The sequence below is a fragment of the Lepidothrix coronata genome, unplaced genomic scaffold (assembly GCF_001604755.1).
Source record: "Lepidothrix coronata isolate B3197 unplaced genomic scaffold, Lepidothrix_coronata-1.0 Scaffold0, whole genome shotgun sequence".
Lineage (NCBI taxonomy): Eukaryota > Metazoa > Chordata > Aves > Passeriformes > Pipridae > Lepidothrix > Lepidothrix coronata.
In genome coordinates, this window is record NW_016690180.1 from 1,689,638 (window position 1) to 1,708,493 (window position 18,856).

The 18,856-nt window shown below is 35.9% G+C and overlaps 1 protein-coding gene across 39 annotated transcripts in view; it reads right to left on the minus strand.

Moving 5' to 3' along the window:
• Positions 1-18,856, minus strand: part of SORBS2 (sorbin and SH3 domain containing 2) — a 217,500-nt gene that overhangs the window by 113,858 nt on the left and 84,786 nt on the right. For all 39 annotated transcript variants that reach the window (XM_017821365.1, XM_017821451.1, XM_017821283.1 and 36 more), the window contains one exon: positions 16,983-17,110. The gene's annotated coding sequence lies outside the window, so the exon portion shown is untranslated. The remainder of the gene's footprint in view (positions 1-16,982; positions 17,111-18,856) is intronic.

The following is an 18,856-nucleotide window of genomic DNA, read 5'->3' on the forward strand; positions in this document are numbered from 1 at the left end:
CAAAGCTGCAATGTCAGAAACTTTTTACACAGGCATATAGTATTTGTTTGACAGACTGTGCAGTTCTAGTGTGTAATTGATATTCTTCTAATGATAAACAAATACTTTTTATTATTATCTACTAAAGAGCACTTTCACCATAGTAACAGTCTCAACACTATTTATCTGTACATAATTCTACTTAAAAGCTATTGAGGACACTATTTTGTGTTTGTTGTTTTTTTTTTTTCTCCTTGGTAAAAACTGTAGATAACTCACATTCTCTTTAAATGTCAATACAATTAAAGCTACTTATAGATGCCATATAGTAAGTGTATAAGGTCTGGAACTACGTTACCCTCCGAACTACTGTCCTACACAGAGATCATCTCTCTGATCACAGCAATTGCAACTCCACTGCAAAGACAGTAAGTTTCAATTGAAAAATTAATTAGAAATTAACTATTTCCAAAACCACTGACAGAATTGGAGGCCTCATAACCAAATGTTCACTTGAAGAAGTCAGAAAACTGTTAACAGACATAACTGACACAGAAAACTCTTATTAGATTCACTTCGGTAAACATGAAAGGGAAGGGAAGCCTCGCTGTATACAGCACTAGGCAGCCAATAATTCCAAGAGGAGTAGGTTCCAGATGCACACAAGAAATTCTAAGATCTGAGGCATCATCTAATAGGCACTTCATGCCAAAACCAAAGGTGCTTTTCAAGTGACAGGAAACTCCAAACTTCTATGCCTCTGTTGCCAAGTCCAGAACAGGCCAGTAAATAAAATCCTTGCCATTACTATTAAAAAGCAACAAGCTTTACACTAACCTGTTTTGACTGAACTTATAACATTGACAGACTAACAGTAAATTCGTGTTTCCACACACACATTTACCTTTTGGCTGTAAAAGTAAATCCTGAGTATGACACCAGGAACCATTAAGTATTTCCCTAGGCTTGGAAGAGATGGTAAGCTTCAGAGTAACTGCTGTTTTGTAGTTACTGTTTGTAGTTAATCCTATCCACAAACTCAACAAAAATTTCCAAACACAAACCTCTGCCCTTACTACCAGAATTCATGCAGCTTCTGCATTTTCTTAGTCTCTCTCCTAGAGGAAATCTCAAAACCTGTTTTGAGTGGCATCACTACTAAGTTACAAAGTACGTATCTGCTGTTACCTCAGTTAGTTTGACAAGTAGAATAATATTTGTAAAAACTTAATAAAAACTTTCCCATCCCGTGACAGAACACTTTTTGGAAATACCTTTTTTTTTCAACAACCACAAAAAAATTTCCCACACCCATTTTTTTTTAGCCAGTACTTTATTTGATCAGGTTTAGTTCTGAGAACATCTTGATAGCTTGGTGCACTAGGAGAAAGTTAACACAATTAACTGGAAAGCACTCAGAAATCAGACACAACAGGATGAAAAGCACTATGCAAAAAGTTAGGTTGAGGTTTCTTGACCATCTGGGAACACTCAGTTAAGAAAGAATTCTCAGTGGCTTAACACTAAAGTGTGCTAAAGCACTTTTGGTCTGGCTTGTTTACAAGAACCTTCTGCTAATATTAAGCCTGTCCTTGTGTTAAATCAGTTAGCAGACTGCATGCATTTGGGGATCTGAGTGCAAACAGCTAGGCTGCTGTCACAGACCACACAAAGCATTTGTGAGAAAGCATCTAAGGGTTTGTGCATATTGTCTTTAGTCCAGCCAAAGACAGTAGTTACAATACAGTGCCCTTATTAAAAATGAATAATTGCAGTCTCTTCTCACTTGTTACTTAAATGCTGAACAGGGCTGGCTACTGCTGGGATCAGAAGCATTGATCAGTGTGGGCTGTTGACAAAGATGTTACCCAGAGATCTTAGCTAGCACTTCAGTGTCTTTCATGTGTGAATCCCCTCATTTTTGAACTCATCACTTTACTAGCAGGGATGAAACTAGTCCATTACATTTTTAAAGCTGACCACGGGACTGAAATGCCATCAACAGGCAGCACTCAAAGCCATGAGACCACTCTCAAACAGCTTTCTCCTTCCATTGCTCCTTGACAAATTTACAGAGGCAGAAATTACTGTTTTCTGTAGCTTCAGTAGTATACTAAGCACTATTAAAAAAACATATCCAGAAAATGACTGACCTAATTCCAATTTTTCCATTTACATTTAAAGCTTTGAAGGAGGAGCCACAGGCTACAATGCTTAATTTTATCTTCATTAGTTTGCAAAGATAATTTTTGGGGGTTTAGAGACTAAGCACAGAAATTAACTTCCTTTGAGTAGTGCTTCTTGTTTTTTGGAAAAGGTCAGCCCTAATTTTAAAATTTCTTTCTAAAAAGAAGTCAGACTGCCCTATGATTAGTGCTTACTGCTATGAATCTTGATTCTAGATTCACGTTATGAATTCTTGATTCTAGAATTAAGACTCAAAAAAAAATTGATTGTAATTATTCCTTCCGAAATCCTGTAACACACGTAAAACTTTAGCATCCATCTAGAGAACGTCATTCAGCTGATAAGTAAGTCCAGACCACTGCTGGCTGAAGCATTTCCTCCCTTCAGCTTATTCGTACCATCTTATACATTTACACTTGATTTTATCTAATTGTGTTCAGTAAAGACACAATAAAGCACTGTAGCTTCAAAATGAGACAATTCCGAATGAGTCATAGTTCTAGCCCTCAATAAGAAGAGAACAACGTTTTTGTAAACATTCGAGGTCTTATCCTGAAGTTATAGAACCAAGTTTTATTCTCAATAGTGACTGATTTCCAGTAAATCAAAAAGAAAATTATCTCGATAGGGCCACAAAGTAGCCAATTGGCTATAATACAAAAAGCCTTGGTTATAATTCATATTTAATTTTCTTACCTGGATTCTTAGATGCTTCTTGTTTGTTACATTATCACAGAATACTGTACTCAGACACTAAAAATGCAGAGCACAAACTCTTTCATAAGTTAACCCATTTCTCATCATCTAACCAATTTCCCCATACTTGCATTTACTACAGGCGAAAAATGATACTTAAGGATGTGTGAGGATATAAGATACCTTCAGGCATCTTAATCTATCAATTTAACAACAGAGGCTTCAAAATAAATTTTGACTGAAATATCTAAGAATGATGGAAAAATATACTACATAAATAAAACTGCTGCTCTTGATGAAAAACAACCCACAAGGAAAAAAGTCTCTGTGCAAATTTATTCAATCATGCATGCCCAATGTGTTACTACTACAGCAAATTACCCAAAAACAATTTCTCCATTACTGAATAGACTCAATTAATCTACCAGTGCTTAATAAATATTTGATCCTAATTAAATCTAATGATTTTCTCTGCTTCTGAGATGGTGCTGCAGATCAACTTTTTTTTAGCGTAATATCTGATTTAAAAACAAACCTAGTATGAATTCTGTTCAAAGACAAGTGAACATGGAAAAAAAATGTGTTTTCTCTGTAAAGAGATTCTAAAAAGGGAAAGTTAGTTATTTAAACTGTGTTGCTTTCCAGACAACTACATTAGATACATCCCTGTCACCAAAAAACTGTAACCAATAACCAAGAGCCAGCCACTTAGCACCCCAGAGCCACTTGAAATCTAAGTATTTATACATAAAATAAATTCTCAACATATTCTATATTTGAGTACACAATAACAACTGAAGAGGTAGCTTGTTATTTTAAGCTGTTTTGCCAGTTTTTCTTTAAATAAGGAAGGAATGTTGGAGTTTGAATGTTTATTTTAGCATTCACTTGCAATTTTTAGTATTCTGTTCTATCAGGATATTAGGGAGGTTTACTTTTTAAAGATTTCTACCATTGCATATAAAAAGGTTTTTTAATTTTCTTTAAATCCATCACATTCCATAACATTTTTGTTTGCTTGTTTGTCTTTTAAATTAAAAGCTTTGTTCCACCTTTGTCAAAATTTATCTGTTTTCCCTTAGGAGTAGGGAGGCTATCATTAGGAAGAACAAGTTCATTTAACCAAGCTAGACACACAGGATTTAGGGTGGCCAGCACTGCTTGCTGGAGACAGCAGTGGGGAAAGAAATTCCAAGGCCTAAAGCCCTTTTTTCTATCAAAAGAAGTGCTAAGATACTGTTTTGAACACTTCCCAGGGAAGTGGCTCTGGCACCCTGAAATCAAATATATTCCAACAAGTAAAGTATTCTGTCATGTATGAAACTATTTCACAGCCATTCCTTTGCTGTTATTTTACACCTCACACTCAGGTTCAGAACTTTTCTTTTTGAACCATTACTGATACTTCCCTCTCTCAAAAGTATTCACAATTTTTCAAATTGTGGAATGGATTTGTCTGTACATAGCTTATTTACTAGCTATCAGAAGAAAAGATTTGCCACCTTATTTGGTACTAATTGGTAGCCCCAGCACAGAAGGGGTTTGCATGGTTCCACAGATAAAAAGTTTCCCCTCAGACATGCTCCATAGTGGTCTCATGCCAACAGAAAAGTATCATATGCTTCTGTGAACTCTGGTGCTGCCCAAGAGAACTTTTATTTTTGGGAACTCAATCCTCTTCCAAGAGGGTGTATTTCACACAGATTTCTCCAGCCAACCAAGGAAGAAATGAGAGGCAAACATTTCTCACTCAAGCTGAGCCCATAAATGAAAATTAGATTCTAAATCACTTACGTAAAGTAATACTGGCAGGAATGGGTGCTTAAAACTAGTTTAAATGAAACATTCTAAATTGTTTCATCAGACACCTGCAGGAATCCTAATTTATTTTAATGTGTGCATCCAGCAATTGCAGAAACAGCACATTTCAGCAATATTGCCAGTATCAGCATTTAGGACAAGGCAGTTAAAACCTTCAAAATAAAAATGAAAAAGGAATTAAAACAAAATACTGTATCTTCTGTACCTGGAACCAACCTACCTTCTGATCTGGGGACAACTGAAATGTCTTTCCAAGCTTTGGATAGATATTTCAAATTTAAGCAAAGCTGAAATTCTCAGGTAATATCAAGAAAGACAGAAGTGAGACTTCATGGCACACAAATAAATACTTGTGCACCAAGTGACAAGAGATGGCAACACAGAATAAGGGCTAGATTCACTGCATTTACTTACAGTTGAATAATTTCCTTAGGAAATCCTATTTACTTGAGCAACCCATACAGGCACTTTCAAGGAGTGATTAAACCTATTCTAGATCAATTTTCTTTTTGAATTAGCTGCTGTTGACTCCATATGTAATCTCAATTCTGGCACATTAGTGAAGAGCCTAAAGTTCAGTGGGTCTAATTTGAGTCTCGCTTCAATACTGAATTTCAGGTGTACCATTTAAAAAGTGTTATGTCACAGAACTATTAGTCCCTTTTCAAGGAGCATCTTTGCTCATTCCAATTGTTTGAGTTACAGGCTCTAATGATTTTGAAATTCTACTGTGCATTTGCCCCAAGCGTAAATGCATATTAACATTAAAATACGATTCTTGAAGAGTTGTCATTTCTTTGAAGGGTTAATACAATAGGTTTCAAGTTCCTACATCACTTAAGTACTGTCAAACTATTTCCAGTCGGAGAATTTGAAATCTTTGCCTTAGTTCTCCCTGAACACCTGTACCTTTTTAACCAACAATAAAAAAATATTTCACAATGACAGCATCTTCCTTGACAGACTGGTGCTTTTAATAATTATCTACTGCATTGCTGGTTTTGCAAGTAAACTTTTGACAGGAATGCTGGACAGGCAAATGGTAGGCTAACTTGTTTTGTGTAGGAGAATCCAGATGCTTTTGCCTCCTTGTGCACAAGGAATATGGTTGTTTTGTGCATAGGCAGCTCAACTGCAGCAGGACTACATATCCAAGATGTGGTATAGCTTTCAGAGCTGTGAATTCTAGTAAGAACAAGAGCTCAGAACAAAATCATAACCACCTAAATTCATACAAGAAAGTGTTTTGCTAGTAAATGGAAACAATATGAAAAAGTATTCTCTAATAAAAAGGAATTCATAAGGTAGAAGCTATTACATCATCAGTAATGACACATGAAATGAGGTATTGAAATTAAAAAAGTAATGACAGTAATTATTTGTACTTTAAAAATCAATATGAGGAAGGCAAGCATGTAATTATTTTTTAGCCTTTAAGACATAGGAACTATCAAAAGACAAATCTTTAATTTTATGAGACTTCTTTTAAGAGAATGGCTGAGACAATCTCTTGGACAATAGTGTAAGTGTTTATAGGCTAGAATACCTGAAAAACCTATCCCTACTCTCTAGGATAAGGTAGGGGTCTACACCATAGAGTTTCAATTTTTTTTTTCTTCACAAAATTGAAAATTAAAACTAGCTTTCTTTAAATAAAATGCCCTCCACAACAACTACTAATGACTTGATTCTACAATGAAATCTGAGCCTATTGCCTCTTGCTAGATGCACTTGAGATCCTGATGGGATACAAGTCATCGCAGATACTATCCTGTGGAGAACTTAAAAAAAACAAGCAGGAACAATGTTGGAGGAATCTCCATTATCTTAGAATCACAGAATCATTAAGATTGGAAAAGACCTCTAAGATAATTGAGTCCAACTGTTAACCCAGGACCATTGTGTTTATCGCTAAACCAAGACCCAAAGTGACACATCCACACATTTTTCGAACACTTCCAGGGATGGTGATTCTAACACTTCCCTGGGCAGCTTGTTCCAATACCTGATCACCCTTTCTGTGAAGATTTTATCCTAATATCCAATCTTTATGGTTAAACATAATCAACACTGCCAAATTGCTTCTAATTTGTTGGGTTTCAGATGTTTCATATAATTAATACATTTTAAGTCCATATTTTTTTGTGTCACTGCTCATGTAAAGTTTTTCACCTACTTCAGAATGTAACAGCTTTCTTACTTATTGCATCCTGTTTCTAAACTCACCAGCATTTAAGACTGCAGTAGAAAACAGTACAATTGACATCAATAAGCAAATTCCACATGCACAGTACAAGTTTTAAAAGTTTTAATTATCAGTATTTGACACTACTTTAAAGATGATGCGTGAAGTCACTTCTGTGTTTAATGAAAATGGTATAATAAAATTTGATATGTACCCAATATATTTTCAGTGAGATAAGTGCTATATTGATTTAAAAATTATTTGGAAAATGGAGGGATATTTGGTCTGCAATTCATATGCACTTCATATGCAAGGCGGTTCAAAGACTAACAGTTCACTGTGCCTCTAGCCTAATGTCCTTAATTGTACCCTTAAAAACAAGGAACTAGTCAGACAAACTTGTCTGAGACCTTGGTATCAGCTGTCAATCTAGTACTTCTGCCTAGGTCAGGACTTCATCATTTCAAAGAGCTGGCGCACTGAGGAAGCTGAGGAATGACAACTGACTAAACACATAAGTTGCTTTACACAGTGATCTAGCACTGAATAATTTGGAGAGACAGTTTGTCTTAATATTTCAACTTACACCATCTCCTGCCAGATTATTCTAAATTTTTTTCTAATATAATGCTCTTCAACTTTCAGTTTTAAACAAACAGTAAAAAAGATTCTACTCTTAGCTACATAACCTTTACACTGCTCTAGACACTGAACTTCAATAATATCCCTACTGCTAGGCAAGAGCAAAAGGAAGAGATTAAGAAATGGTCACAAATGTGAATGAAGGTATTTAAATAAATTCTGACATTAAGAACATGGACAAACTACATTACTTAGCTGGAACCGCAACTAAAATCCACCTGTTACTTCCAAAGAATGGTCTGCCTTATTTGTTACAAACACTACACTCTGTATCAAAACCTCACCAGGAAGCCAAAACAGTAACAAGTTTTACATTGGTATTGACTTCTAATGTGTCATTGCTGCATCAAAGCTACTCCCAATCTCTAAAATACAGTAACAGGAAACATAATAAGTTATCAAATAAGATCAAATTTGAAAGGTAATTTGAAATTAAGATGCAAAGTTAGCAGTAGAGATTGAGTTCAAGTATGCTGGCTAAACAGAACAAATTCCTCACAAGGACTATTTTCATTAGCAGTGTATCTGTCAATGTGAAAGGGAATACAGTTGAAAAATAAATATTTTCTAATACAGGGTCAGGCAGAAAACAGTAATGCTGCACCTCTGAGAACCAAGCAATTGAAAGCTTACACTGACAAAGTCTACTTTGTAACAGCATCCCTATTCACCCAAGCATCCCTGAAGCATCTGACAAATTCCTTCAGATATGATACCATGTCTACCATAAGGCTGAAATGCCCTCACTTTCAGAAAAGTAAATTCAATCAAGATTGAAACTGGCTTAACGCTTGTGTTCACATAGAGTTAAATGTCCCTTTGACAATCACTAAAATATTTGCACCATTAAAAAAAGTAAGACAACTTCCTGCTTCCTTCCTTTCCTTCAGTTAGGCTTTCCTCACGTATAACAAACTTTACCCTTTACACCTACTGATGGATTTATAGGACTTGCTATTGGTGTTGCTACGAGGTTCCCTTAGAGGATACAGGTGTATCCTGAGGCACACCAGTGGCTGGCCTTTCCTCATCTCTGCAGGGCAGCCTCTAGCATACCAGTGTTCTCCAAGGCACAGCTCTGGAAAGCCACTCTGAAGCTTTCAAGCTGACAGGCAGAAAACATCAACAGAACAAAACAGATGACTGTACCAAAAGTCTTAATGAAGCCAATGAAGTTCTCCAGCTTTTCAGGCAACGAAATTGCATCCTGGCAATTAATGAGCAGAATGTTTGATGGTACCATGATGGTGGTTTGTTGGTACCATGATGGTGGTTTGGCACATTTAAATAAAGCAGCTAGCAGTAATGTCTCTGATAAAAATCTTGATTAGAACAGTATATTATTCTTGGTTCCAAGAAAATTTTTTCACTGGAATCTTAGTAGGCAGGCATAGCAAATATGAAAGCGGAGGAAACCTTTTAAAGGATTAAAAGAATAATAAACATGTCCTCACTGGCAGTTGAACTGTAAAAAGCAATGAACTTGTAACCCAAGAACCAAAACTGTCACTGAGCATTGACCAATAATGGTAATGCTGAAGAATATGACGAAGTCAGCACCAAAGTTAGGGCACTGACTTTCCTCTAGACTGGATAATCTAGAGACATAGTTTGACATCTCATGGTCCCTCAGCATGAACACAGGCAAAGAATAAAGTATCAAAGTTGCAATATGCACCTGCAATATAGATGAGAAAATGCAATATGCATTTGAGCAACAATATTTTAATAGTGAAAATATTCCTCAAGTTCATCATTAGTTAGAAAAAATTTTTTAGGGAAGATTTTTTTTAGTTTTATATTGCACCCTCATGACCGATTTTCTACTTCCTCTATTTTTTTAGCTATGATATCCGTGGAATGCTAAGTACTGTCCAAACAGCTGAGCCTTCACCACATGCCCTCAAATAGTTGCGTCTTGTTATGGCTCTATCTAGTTAAGTTATTTTCAGCAAAGGTCATCAAGTTCTGAAGTCCATTAGAAAACAAGAAAAACAAAAAATCCCAGTATTTGTCAGTTTTATATCTATCACAGCCATCAAGGCACAATTATTCTAAAAAGATATTTGATGAGCAGCCTGAATTAACTGTCAAGATAAATCCATTCTTATGGAGAAAAAGATTTCTGTTGTCATTGTTGTTATAGCTTGTTGTCCTTTTCTCTTCCCATAAATCCATATCCATAGCTAAATCTATGCTCTAATTCAGAAATCAGATAATTCTCATGCAGGTCATTATGTTCAGAAATAAGCCTATTTACAAAAGCCCAAAGACATCTGGTTCAAAAAATCTGCAAATTTTGAGGTATGACATGTAAGAGTAATTCTTCACGCTCTAACCGTACCTGCACATCTTCCAAGTGAGTGTTAATCCAGTGAGAAGTTTTACCTGTCACAATTAAACCAATACGTATCTTGTAAATATGTATGTGAATTTTGAATTGTAATTATGCCTCGTAGATTGCCTAGAGAAAAAAAAAAGTCCTGTATTTATGCCACATAAAATGAAGTGCAAAACCAAAACCATCCTAGCTTAAATTAATACACCTTCATCTGACTCTGACAGAGCAGTTTAAATTTCTTGCTCATTCCAGACACAGAAAAGGCCAGACCAGACTGGAACACCACGAGGTCTCATCTCAGGAGATACTGCTTTGCCAGAAGAGAAGTGTCTGTGTCAAATGGACTAAAGCGTTTAACTGACTTCACAAAGACCACATTGCTATGCTATCCTAAACCATGTGTGATCATTAATTATCTGGATTAGACTGAAACTAGCAATCTAAGCCTATATGTCCTACATATGCTATTATCTGGGGTTTTGCCCTGATTGCTTCCCCACACATTCTTCACAGTCAAAACATTTAATAACTAAAATGCAATAATCTATGGTTAGTAATTCTGTAGTGACTTTTATCAATGCCAGTGTGAAAGGCACTTTGCCAATAACAGCATAAAATGAAATAGCTGTCAAAGAACTGACTTAAAACCTAAGCTTTGACACGTCACAGTTCATGTCAGCAGCACAGATATATCTGAAGGGCCAAGCCAGCTACTATGGTCTAAACTGAATGATCTTACACTGAACTTTGAGCTTGTTTTCTTTATTTCCACTTGCCCACAGCAGGACAGTGATTTGCATGGTTCTCCTAGCAAACTTGGTATTGAGTATCAGCACAGGTAGAGAGCTTGTAACACTGAATACTCAATTACTCTGCAAGTGCACAGAAGCAGCTGTTTGTGACAGTTTAATTGGCCCAGACATATACATGAATCTTTAAAGCCTTAAGAGTATGAACAACCTTTGTCCAGGCCACTCTGGTTTGCAGATAATTGACAGACAAGTTAGTAAATTCAATGAATAAACATGTTGTAGTAAGTAGTTCAACCAGTTGACTAAAAGGTCTTCCAAACTTGCTCCGTTGTGCTTGCTGGTCTGTAAAGGACTTTCTTAAAAGAGCCTAGATTTTGACTGGAAACAGCTCTTCATCTCTAAGCAAACATTTTGGTCAAGTACATATTATTACTAAGAGCAAATATTAGAGCATTGATGTCACACTATTGCTTTTCATTCTATCTGGACACACAGAATACAAAGATCTGAAAATTTAAAAAAAGCATGCTCCTTACCCATGGCACATAACAGTATTTTCAATCTGAAGTAAGCTGGATGGTTTTGTTCAAATTCTGATTAGACGTTGGCACTCAGTTGATTTCAGCTGTTCTACACATTCCTTATTATTTATATGTATTTTAATACCTATCTAGACAGATGTAAATTTTCTTCACTAATCATTTGGTTTTACAACCAGACACTTGGCGCATCTCACTACAGAAATCTAGGCACTATAAGTAATTTGGATGAGACTTCCTAGATCACAGGAAGACAGATCAACACCATGCTGATCTGCCGCCTGTCACTTAAGTGTTTTGCTAGAAAACCACCATGCAGTCAGCTGCTACAAAGCAAAAAACCACACAATTATTTCCAAGTCACTGGATTTAGGTTTATCCTATTTACATAAAGGAGATAAATCAGATGGGGTGGGGAGGCCAGTGTATAGCAACCTTTGCCCTAGAACATACAAACTTCACAAGACATCATGTTCAAAGTATTTCAGCACAGCCCATTTGCAATACATCTACATGCTTTTTAGGAATTCAGATGTTTGCCTAGTTACACGTTTTTAGCCTTTGAATTCCAAGGTTCTGGGATCTTGTTAGGGTTTTGTTTGTTTATTTTTAAAAAGGGCAATTGATGATGGTGCTTTTCAGAAGCATCACTGTCAAGTCAAAATTGAATTCCAGCTCAAACAGTAGATTAAAGTGTGCACCTGTTTAGTTGTAATGAAGATTCTTTCACAGTACACAAAGTCATTACTGTAAAATGCTTTGCATGAATGTATTTTTAGCTACTTCAATAGGTATCACTATGAAATGGTAATACAGCTTAAAACATTCAGTTCTTGCGTTACAGGTAGGCTTTCTAGAAACATGCCTATAGATACAGTCAGAACATACTTTAAGGAAGATCTGTCAAAAGCTTTCAGTACTATCTAAATTCTGCTTCCAGACGTCATTTTTAATCACTGTTTTTGTCACAGGAAAAAGCAGTGTCTTTCAGTAAATTACAATGTCCCCAGACTTTAAGCCACAGAAACTAAGTTTTTTGTTTAATGCGCACTCACATTTCACAGCCTCGTTTTTACGAAGACTTACAGAAGTTTTAGTCTCACTTTTAAACTGTTACTTTGGGCCTGAGCTCTAACATCCCAAAAATAATCAGCTTCCCTTTTCAGCACTGGAAGGCTCTGTGCAGGATACAGAGGGAAAGTGGGAGCCAGAAGGTGATTTTACACGTTTGGAGATTCAATGGACCTCTGAGAGCAAGTTTCAAGTGCCTTTATTTGGCTAATCATCACTGTGGAAAGATTAACTAGCTAATTCTGTACATTGAAGGCTAGGAAAACTCTTGAAAAATTCCTTTCACTGGTCAGAACTCAACTGTACTGAAAGACTAAGTGTTACCAAGACAGAGGAACTGGCTCTCCAGATCAACTGTCCCTTTACATGAGCAACATAGCTTACCTTCCCACTCTCACCTCCTCTGCTCCCTTCCCTCACAGGAAGCAAATAAGACAACAGCATATTATTAGATCTATTAAATGTTTCTCTCTGCTGTTCTTATTTCAATTTTCTTTGACTTTGGAGAAGAAATCCACTGCTTTCCAGAAGGTTCAGAGACCTGTTACAGATTCAGGGTCACAGATACAGTTCTCTACCGCATCCAGCTGCACCTCATCTCTTAGCTCACTTAGATCTATCAAGATGAATCACACAAGTAAGTGAATCCTATACAGGTGCCCCATGGTGCACCTGCAAAGTTGAGAGCCTACTTGCACAGAGGAACTTGTTTGGACTTTCAGCTTCAAAGGATGGAGCCGCTACTACATTTGTCACTTGTTTCTGCAGAGACTAGGGAAGATAGTCATGTTAAGAGTCTCATTTGCACCAGGATAGTTCCTTTCTAAATGCATTTGTATTAAACGACTTTGTTATAGGGAACCTTTCTGGGGAACAAGTCACTAGCAGTCTCAAGTATGGAAGCAACCTAGGTGCCCAAGTTATGTCCAGCAGTAAAGATGACACAGCCTTCTAAATTGCATTAAATATTTAGGGACATAAGCCACTAAGGAAACACACCAATTCTCAAGACACTAATACTATGGAGATAAATGCAGTCTTACATACATAAACTCATAATGCCTTACGTGAGCCAACCTGAAAACAGATTAAAGCATACCTATTAGATTACTGAGAACGAGAGAGTGCTTAAAAGCACGCTTTGGTCCTTAAAGTACAAGCACACAGGTGGGGAGAGGTTGGACCAGATGACCTCACTGTGCTTCCTTCCAACCTTACCCATTCTGTGGTTCTGTGGCCAAGCAGGGAAATTCTCTATCATATATCATGCAACTTTATTACCAAATCAGTATTTTTCAAACTTGACTTAACACAAGTTAGACTCAAATGTAACAAAGCTCGAGGGAGAAGTGAAAATTAAACTATTCATTGTTTCATATGCAAAAAATATTGCTTTTGACTATGAACTTTTCCTTTTTTTTTTTTTTTGATGGAAAAGGAATGATTTCAAAGTTGCAGAATCTGAAAAATGTTCATCTAAAAGACTGGGGTTTTTATCTAAAAGACACTGAGTATTTTAGAAAGGTTAAGCAACCAGCAGCTTCGACAATATATTTAAAATTATCAATTCTGACAAAAGATGCTCATTGCTGTATTTGAATATTAATTAACTAATTAATTTTACTCTCTTCCCCCAAACCACAGAATAATGATGATGAGCAGAGGCTACTGTGAGAACCTCGGAATCCTGCCAGTTCCTATTTCATTTCGATATATCAAAAGGTTAAGCACAGCCTAAGCTCCAGAGCCAACAAAGATGCATTGCCATCTTGCATTACTGGAGACAGAAGATAATCACAAGGTCATAAAAATTCTATACCTCTAAAGCAGCTAGTTACATACAGAATCACAGCACAAACTTTTCCAGAGCTATCTATTGCCATCTGAGAATGTCACATGGCCAGGTAAGTCCAGTGCAGACACAACTCACAGGTCTCACATATGAATGCACATACTCTCAAGCATCTCCAATCTGGTATATTCCCAAATCTGAGATTAACGTAAGAAAGAGGTGACTGCATGATGGCCTTTTACTCAGATTGACTTCCTCTATCAGCAGGTCTTCCTTTCCAGTTTTCAAAACACCTTTTTCTGCTCCAGCATTGTCACATACTAAACCCATGCAGTTTCAACATAATATTATGATCTGCTGATACACTCAGATCAAAGATCAATATCCTATACAGTCACCATAAAACCCCATTGTCATCAATAAGTGAACTGAAGACCACACAGTGGAAGCCACATTGACACGTTGTGACTAAACCACATATTGATTTAAGGTCTTTCTAAGCACAAAGCTTTTGTCAGGGTATCTAAGCTATCATGATCTTTTGTTTCCTAAGGTAACAGTTCAGTAATAGTGTTGGAAAACACTTATACTGGCAAGAAGAAAACATTTTCTGAGACGCTTCAATGAAATTCTATCATAAAATGCTTATAGATACACTTGCCTCCCACCCCTCTATTTGAGCTCACAAAGACAGTAATGAGGAATACATTTATGTAACGAAAATTGTTCTAATTGAGCCTTTTTTCTTCACACACAAAGAATTAAAACCAACAGTGTTAGGCAGTCTCAAATTTAATAGGTTCCTTGGGACCATATCATTAAGTAAAATGAAAAATCCAAATACAGAAGTTTATTTTTTTCAGTGTAACTGACACCCCCCTTTTGGGAAGTGAACAAAGACACACTGTCAAAAGCAGAAAACTGCACAAAATGTTACCATTTGTTCCCCATGAATGCTGAGGTATACTTACTCAATGAAAGAAATTCCACTTCTCTCCTGAGATTTCCTCCCTTTAGCTGAATTTTGTGCCAAGTTCACTCAGTTAAAGATTGGGTTGTGTTAGCATGCCGGATACAAGTTCCTGTTAGTCAGCTCTGTTACTCAGTCAAAAATTAAGTGCCAGGTATATAGTAACTTCAATGTTAGGAGAATTAAAATATGATCACTAACAGACCATTATTGGCCCTTACTTTAAACAGTTCAAGCATTATTTTTAATTGAAAATACTTGGTACATATTTTTGTCTATTATGCAGCCTAATCATGTGCAATTTCTCCTCCAGTTATGTTTTTGGACATGTTAAGGGATCACAGATTTCTAAATTGTTCTGAAATGACTTAAGTTCCTTCAGAAGCTTCAGGTTTTAGGGAAGTAATTTTCAGGTGACAAATTCATCAATATAAGACAAGTATTCTCTAAACTGTGGTCAAAAGAACTTAGGACAGATAGGGTGACTGACCTACAGGACTCGGGAAGCAGCTTTATATGGGACAGTAAGACAAGACTAGGAATGATCTTAAACCAAGAGGAATACAATTTCAATAAAAAAATGAGAGGGGAAGAAGAACAGAAACTATCTCTTTTGAAATAAAGTATTCCTGGTACTGAAATTCCCATTGTTCCAAGTGGATACCTACATTACAGTAGCAGATATCAATACTCTCAAATATCAGAATAAAACATTATGGCAAACTTTGCAACTGAACCAGACTTGGGTTTAATGTTTTATGAGGAACTGTTAAAGAAAATTCCTGATTTTTTTGCAAAAGTTTCTGTATTTTTTAACAAGAAGATATGCTTTATGAAATGTATAAATACACTTCAGTTTTTCTCCTTTTATCCAAAAATACGCTGGAAAGCTTTTTACTAAAACTTAAATGAATTGGAAAGTCTCCAAACAACTGTTATGTAAAATTGCTGATCTGTTTTGTTTGGGTTTTTTTTCTATGAAAATATAATGTATAACTACTGTTTTACATTAAATATTCGACTAATTTTAAATATTACATAGGGTTTTCAATATATTTTTTGAAACAATCTGATATTAGGGCTATAGGAAATCCTGCAAAATGAACTATGAGGAACCAGGGCACACAGTGTGTCAGTACACAGTAATTGTGGTAAACCAAAGCATAGCAGCATATGTGATCAGATGGACTAGGTATATATAGGCTGCCATCTAATGCTAGCCAACTGCTTAGAAAAGCCACAGCATAGAGCAAAAAATCTTTTGCTCTTCCAAGATTTTCTTCATTTTTATTGCAATAAAGAATAAAAATAGAAGGTAGAGGACAAAACTTTCTTTTGTTTGGGTCAAACTCAGTTAATATTTTATAATCAAAGGAAAAAATATTGTTTCAAGATGTACAATCAAACCCAAAGAAATGGTAAGCCATAAATATCTTTAACAGAACCATTACAGAATTATATAATCAATTAAAGACTACTGACAAGTATGCTTACTGTCCTATGAAATAGGCACATCACCAAGAAAAAGAAACCATTGTATTAGATAACATCAACCTATTTTATCTACACAAGATGAAACTAGCAAGCAATGAGACATGAATGAATTGTTGGTAAAGCTTATTTTTAAACTCTGACTTGACACAGAATATACTTTACAATACAAATTCTTAAGTTAATTAAATACACAACATTCAAACAGATAAATAATTTCAAGACAGAACAGTCACCACTTATGTTTTAAAACATTTAATGCCTTCATTACAGCAAACCAAAACCAAAGTACTACATAAACAATTAAACACCCACTTACACCAAAGTACTATTTTGAAGTTTGTAAAAAGCAGCACAGTAATGCCTTAAGAGATTAGTCTTTGTACTTGATACAGAGCATGCAGCAGAACTACTAGCAAACAGAAGCTGGTTTTCTCGGAACACTAATTAGAAACTCAAGAATGCAAGTCATTAGGGGAGGAAGAAAGATAAATCCTTAAAAAAAGTATGGCTTACCAGACAGACGAGTTTAGTTGTGTCTCAAATGTAGCAGAAGTAAGAAATTTCTGTATGTGTAGACCTTGTTGATTTAGCCCTTTATGAAAGTTTCTCTTGAGAAATTAATTTAATTCACATGCAAGAGTCTGGAAAAGAAGAAGAGAAAGAGTCTGAGCTGCTGACTGATGTTTTTGTTCTAAGAACATTTGAGCTATTTTCAGCAGCAATGGGCTTGCCTACTATCGAAATGAAAATGCAATACAGAATAAGCAGCCTCCCAACTCGGGCCAAAGAAAATCAGGAAATCCATAGCAAAAAAACTTTGTTCATTGTCCAAATTTTCATTTAAAGAAACAGAAAGCACGGGGAACAACGACTATTGATGAACAAAAAAAACCCAAACATGTTAAAGGGAAATCAGGGACCTTGAAGACTATTACCTTTAGTTCAGAAAATGAACCACCATGGATATTTTTTAATGTGAAAATCACCTTTTGAGTCTGGTTTTATCTGAAGATGTTTTGCCTTCTTTACACAAGGGTTCATCTGAGATAGAAGTTCTTCTATTTGCATTTAAGTCCATCATTCACGGACAGAACAAATCAGTTCACCAAGACTGAAGCCAGTAGTTTGTTTCTAGTTTGCATTTTAAGTTTTCAGTTTCAGCAACAGTGCTATATGGGAAGCTTAATGACCTGAAGCTGCTGTCACTCCATTTTTTTCTGCCAGAGCCATTCAGTGACATGATAAGTATCTCCCTGCCCTCCTCTGTCACATCGCTAACCAATCAGCTTACCCTCCCCTTAGTGTAAAAATACTGGGAAACGGAAAGCATCAATACAAATTAATGACTCTAGGAAAAGACCCAAAACATCCTGATGGGTACATAAAGGCTAATTGCTTTGCAGTTTAACACAACACAGATAAAATAAGTCAGTGGAAAATCACCAGGTTATTTAATTTTTTGCAGTTTCTTCTGGTGAAAGACGTTTCCAAGAAATCCTCCTATATAACTTTCCTCTAGATATCTCAGCAATTCTGACAAGCACAACTTCCATTTGCTTTATCAGAAAAACTTCTCATACATCATCACACTGTTAGGCACTGCCACTGAAAATCTCATTACTTCTGTTCAAGGAAAAATTATGAGACTTAGACTTACTCTCTGGTCAAAACCTAAAACAGGTTGGTGTGGCAAGATTACTAAATGTTTCAATATCTGTTACATTTCCAATCAATTCTACTTAAGCATACTCATTTGGAAACATTTTAAAACACTATGGGTCACCCTATTTTCTGTTCTATTTGTGAACAGTAGACATTTGGAAGTTACAGTGACACATTAAACAGGATGCCAGACACACAGGCTATTTAGTGAACTATTAAAAGAGTAAAGCAAAGCTCATTGTTACAAACAAACACAAAAAGCATACTTTTTTTTCCTGAAGACTCCCATAAAAATCATTAGCTATGAAACATTTATAACAATAATGAAAAAGCTGCTGAGTGTGAAAATACAGCACAAATTCTTTCTGGGTTAGCTCAAAAGCATCCTTTCCATTTGATCTCAGCTATTTTTAGTGTTATTGCAGTTAAAAGCAGCTACAACAAACCCCACAAACTCTAAATATCAACTTGTTAAATTAATCATTATTGCTGCTTCATTCCAACTCTCTCGTTTAAGACCACCATTTTACTGCAAAACTAGTTCAGAGAATTTAAAAAGCTCAGTTTATATTTAATTCGAGGTTCATGAACAAAGAGATTTAAGGACTCCAATAGCTTAAATTTCAGATAATGTGTGAATTCTAGCTAGCTTGAGAGCTATAATGGACAGGTGAAACATGCAGTATAGTTTGCAAATAAATAAAGACCTGTGGTTACAAGCTCAA